The sequence below is a fragment of the Ovis aries genome, chromosome 3 (assembly GCF_016772045.2).
Source record: "Ovis aries strain OAR_USU_Benz2616 breed Rambouillet chromosome 3, ARS-UI_Ramb_v3.0, whole genome shotgun sequence".
Classification (NCBI taxonomy): Eukaryota; Metazoa; Chordata; class Mammalia; order Artiodactyla; family Bovidae; genus Ovis; species Ovis aries.
Window position 1 is genome coordinate 46,342,222 of NC_056056.1, and position 5,675 is coordinate 46,347,896.

The following is a 5,675-nucleotide window of genomic DNA, read 5'->3' on the forward strand; positions in this document are numbered from 1 at the left end:
AATGTCACCTCTGATAAGCCTTTTCTAACTTCTATGTCTAAAAAGGCACCACTTCACATTACCAGTCTCTCTTACTCTGCTTTTCCCATAGAGCATTGATCATTACTAGGCATAATGTAATATATTTATTTGTGTATTTATTGTCTCTTTTCCACTAACATGTAAGCATCCCAAATGCAGAGGTGTCATCTACATTGTTCACTACTATGTCCTTGGGCCTAGAAGAGTGGCAAGCAAATATCATTCCAAAATATTTATGAGCATCTGCTATGTGCCAAGCACTGTTCCAGATGCTAAGCATATAGTGAACTAAACAAAAATCTTTGCCCAATGGAGCTTATAGTCTAGTGACACATGGTAAGTGTTTGATCAGTATTTGTTGAATGAATCCTCAGGACTATAATCAAAATCCACTAAAATAAACATTTAGCTCCATGTTGTTGTTTAGTCGCTAAGTCGTGTTTGACTATTTTGAGCTCCCATGGACTGTAGCTGGCAAGGTTCCTCTGTCCATGGGATTCTCCAGGCAAGAATACTGGAGTGGGTTGCCATTGCCTTCTCCAGGGGCTCTTCCCAGTCCAGAGATTGAACCCGTGTCACCTGCATTGAAGACGGATTCTTTACCACTGAGCCCCCAGGGAAGCCCATTTAGCCCCTCGGTAACCCTAGTTGTGGCAGTTTCCTGTGGCTGTGTCACATATCACTACAAACAGTCTCTCATAGTCTTGGAGGCCAGAAGTGTGAAATCAGTGTCACTGGGTCAAAAATCAAGGTGTCACAGGCCCTTCTTGCTCTGGTTTTAGGGAAAGATTCGTTCCCGTCTCTTCCACCTCCTGGTGGCTGCTGACCTTTCTTGCTTGTGATGACATCACTCCAATCTCTGCCTCCATCTTCACATCACCTTCGCTATGTCTCTGTCAAATATCTGTCTCCCTCTCTCTTACAAAAATGTATTGATGGCATTTAGGACAACCAATAATCCAGGATTATCTCCCCATCTGAAAAGAAATCTGGAAGAAAAAAAAACACACACATCTGCAAAGTCCCTTTATCCAGATAAAGCAGCATTTACAGGTTCCGGGTGTTTGACCTGATATCTCCAGGGCCATCACCTAGCCTACTACACTGACATTTTGTATTAATAGCTGAAGGGAAGTTCCCACGATGAGAATACCAGGAGATATCTTTTTGCATTTTTCCTTTGCTGTCCTTGGAAAACATAGTTATCTCTGGAAAACAAAGAAAAGCAATGACTATTTTCAAATATAACAATAGAATTGCATTTTCCAAAGGCTTGTATAATAACATTTGTGATTCGGTCATAAAAGTGTTTGTCTTTATCCAGAAACTCCCACAAAATTAAGTTAATGAGCAGTGGAGATGGCAAAGCAATATTTGAGAACAAGTTGTTTTATATCTTGTACCGTGAGATTCCCATCATGATTTGCAGACAGAACATAAAGCCCTTACCATTCATCACTTGCAGTCATTATCTCCTCATCATGAAACCAGGTTGTGACCTCAGAGTCCTTGCCACATGCCAGGGCACAGAACTGTGTCTGTTTCACAGTTAGAGCTGGAGTCCTACAGCCTTTGGGGGTATTTGGGGGCCCCCACGATAAGAGAAGAACAGGCATGACTAACAATAATGTAATTTTGATGCTGTTAAGTCTTCCCAAAATTTGATTTGGAGGCCCAGAATTTAAACTTGTCCTGCTTTCTGGTCTCTTAAACAAGTGTGGGCCAGGGTGGGGCCACCAGGGGCATGGAATAGACGGAAGCTGCAGTGCGCTGGGCAGAGCTGTGCGGCCTCAGCGGGGCCTGGGCTCCCTGAGCCATTCCTGCAGGCATGGGTTGTTCAGGACAGTGGTGACCGCCCCCTGCTCCCCAATACAGCATGGAGGACTGGAAGCCCAGCCCCCTCATCAAGCCCTCTGGGGTGTGGAAAAAGTGGAGCGATATCTTACTGGGAAGTAGAAACTGACCTGGGCTTCCCTGGTGGCTCAGACAGTGAAGAATCTGCCTGCAATATGGGAGACCAGAGTTCAATCCCTAGGTTGGGAAGATTCCCCTGGAGGAAGACATGGCAATCCACTCTCTTACCTGGAGAATCCCATAGACAGAGGAGCCTGGCGGGCTACAGTCCATGGGGTCACAAAGAGTAGGACACGAGTGAAGCGACTTAGCAGGCATGCTCGCTCCTCATATAGGTGAGGCCATGGTTGCTGTTCCTCAACATGGCGGCACCTGGCCGGGGGTTCATCTGCATCATTAAGGACAAGGGCTCCTTCCATCTCAAGGACACAGCCAAGGCTCTGCTGAGGAGGCGCGACAGCCAGGCTGGCCCTGTCCTGGGCTGGAGAGACACCTGGGCCTTTGTGGGATGAAAAGGAGGTCCTATCCTTGGGGAGAAACATTCTGACTCACCTGCCCTCTCCTCCTGTGGGGGTTCAGTTCTGCTGAAGACAGCTGTGCCACTAAGCTCAGCTGAAGAGGCAGAGATGAAGATGTGCCACTGGGCAGACACGGAGCGGAACCGTCACAGCCGCTGCTTCTGCAGCAAAATCAAGGGCGACGAGAACGGGTACAGCTGCAAGGACCCCAAGCCTTCCAAGTTCAGCCCTGACCCACCCCCAGACAACAAGGTCCTCAATGCGCCTGTGGCTGTCGTTGCAGGGAACCGGCCCAGCTACCTGTGCAGGATGCTGTGTTCTCCACCCTCAGCCCGGAGGTTGTCTTTCCAGATGATAACAGTTTTCATCGATGGCTACTATGAGGAACCTACTGCTGTGGTGGATGCTGTTTGGTCCAAGGGGCATCCAGCACACTTCCGTCGGTGTCAAGAATACCCGTGTGTCTCAGCACAGCAAGGCCAGCCTCACTGCCACTTTCAACCTGTTTCCGGAAGCCAGGTTTGCTGTGGTTCTGGAAGGAGGACCTGGACACTGCTGTGGATATTTTCAGTTTCCTGAGCCAATCCATCCAGCTGCTAGAGGAGGACGACGGCTTGCACTGGATCTCTCCCTGGAATGACCAGGGCTATGAGCACACAGCTGAGGACCCAGCACTGCTGTGCCATATGGAGACCATGCCCTAGGCTGGGCTGGGTGCTCAGAAATCCTTGTACAAGGAGAAGCTTGAGCCCCAGTGGTCCACACTGGAAAAGCTCTGGGCTTGGGATATGTGGATGCCGATGCTGGAACAATGCCAAGGTACAGAGTGCAACATCCCTTATGTGTCCTGATCCTACCACTTGGGCATCATTGGCCTCAGCATGAACAGCTGCTTCCATGAGGATTACTCACAGAAACACAAATTCAACACAGTTCCAGGTGTCCAGCTCAGGAACATGGACAGTCTGAAGAAGCACGCTTATGAAGTGGAAGTTCACAGGCTGCTCAATGAAGCCGAGGTTCTCGACCACAGCAAGAACCCTTGTGAAGACCCTTTTCCTGCCAGGCACAGAGGGCCACACCTACACAGCCTTTATCCAAACTGAGAAAGATGATGACTTCATCACCTGGACACAGCTTGTCAAGTGCCTCCATTATCTGGGACCTGGATGTGCGTGGCAACCACCGGGGCCTATGGAGACTGTTTCAGAAAAAGAAACACTTTCTGGCGGTGGGTGGCCCAGCCTCTCCCTACTCGATGAAGAAGCCACCATCAGTCTTCTTGGAGCCACCCACAAAGAGGAGGGAGCCCAGGAGCTGGAGAACAGACGTGAGAGCCTCTCCAGGAGCCTGCAGGGCTGGGTGCTGTATACCCCCAGGCAGGCTAGCCCTTCACCCAATCCTTTAGGATTTTGTAGACACTGGCAGGGGCTGGGGATGGTTTGTTTTTAACATGAGACTTAATTACTAACTCCCAGGGGAGGGGGTCCCTGCTCCAACACCTCTGTTCCTGAGTTGAAGGTCTATTTATTTGCTCCCTTGTCAGGAAAGGGCAGGAGAGTGCCTAGGAATCACTGGGATCCCTGGATACTTGATCTTGCCTGCCCTTTGTAAACTTCCTCCTCCCAGGCCGGGTTCAGAATCTAACCTATTTCCTGAGGGCCTTGGAAAGAGGCTGAAGCCTGGAGGGCCTTGTTTTTTTTTTTGGACTGGGGTGCTACCCTGAGGGTGGGGCAGGCTCTTGCTCAGGAAACTGCTGTGCCCAAACCATGGACAGACCTAGTTGGGGCCCACTGGCTGATGCAGACTCACTCAGAGATCCTCAGACACGGAACCAGGCCTCTTCTCAGCGTCTTCTTTGTCCAGATTTCCGAAGCTGTATAAGGTAGTCATTGATTAAAAAAGGAGAAAAGCTAAAAAAAAAAAAAAAAAAAAAAAAAACACTAAAAAACAAAGAAAGAAACAAGTGTTCTACAACTTTATTCAAACAAAGTATTTTGACAGTTTCTTTAGTGGGAAAGAGTATTATGGATTAGATAAATATGGCCAGTTTTAATAAATGTGTAAAATCACACTTATTTTTCATAATAGTATTTGGTCTCATGAAAATCTCATTCTTAAGTAATATATTCTGTTGATTAAGTTAAGTCTTCGGAAAGAAAGATTTAAATGAGTCTCATGAGTCATTTCATTTATGATGGGCTCAGGGCACGTTTTTATTTCTTGCCTCAGTATTTTTAAAGTAAAATTATGAGAGTAAGTTGTGAATTCCTCTTTAACCAAAAAACCTAGTTTTAAAGAAAGACATTGATTCTGATTTACTCTGTAAAATTTACAGCATACATTTTCTTTTCTTGGAAATTAAGTGTCTCAAATATGCTATTTCATGTATTCATGCAGCATTTGTTTTTTGAACACCTACTATTGCCAGGCACAGTACTAGGCACTGGGAATACAAAAGTAAACAAGACCCATTCCCTGTCCTCCAGAACTGTGCAGTGTAAATGGAGTGGTGACAAGGACATGGTTTCTCATAGACAGTGTGAAAATGGTGCTTTCCTGGTGCTGGCCAGGGTGTGGACTGGGAGCAGAGCCCCACCAGCCTTGGAAGACCAGACATCTCTTGTGAAAGGAATCTGAGGCCTAAAGAGTGAATACAAATCAGCCAGTTGTTCAGAGAGTCTGCAGTGCGTATGAGTACATGCATGTGAAGGCCCAGAAATGAGAGAGAGGCCAGTGCTTGGGAAATGGAAGTGGGTTAACATGGCAAGAATTGAAAATGACAGGAAAAGGTTAAAATGAAAGAAAGATGGAGACTAGGGCAGCCCCTGAGTGGCCCCACAGTTTTTACTCTCTAGTTGTGGTGTGTGAACTTCTCACTGCAGTGGCTTCTTTTGTTGCAGAGCCTGGGCTCTAGGGCATGTGGGCTTCAGTATTTGCTGTTCTCGGATTCTACAGCATAGGCTTAATAGTTGTGGCACACAGGCTTAGTTGCTCTGAGGCATGTGGGATCTTCCCGGATCAGGGATTGCACCCGTATCTCCTGCACTGGCAGGTGGATTCTTTACCAGTGAGCCACTGGGGAAGCGCCCCCGCCCCCCACACCAAGCTTATTAAAGTCGTGACTTCAAAAATGGCAATGGTACGCTTGCTGCTGCTGCTGCTGCTGCTGCTAAGTCGCTTCAGTCGTGTCCGACTCTGTGCGACCCCATAGATGGCAGCCCACCAGGCTCCCCGGTCCCTAGGATTCTCCAGGCAAGAATACTGGAGTGGGTTGCCATT

At 47.8% G+C, this 5,675-nt stretch overlaps 1 pseudogene; it reads left to right on the plus strand.

Annotated features, from left to right (window-relative positions):
• The first annotated feature begins 2,191 nt into the window (after positions 1-2,191).
• LOC101119974 (protein O-linked-mannose beta-1,2-N-acetylglucosaminyltransferase 1-like) lies at positions 2,192-3,727 on the plus strand (annotated as a pseudogene).
• The last annotated feature ends 1,948 nt before the right edge of the window (positions 3,728-5,675 follow it).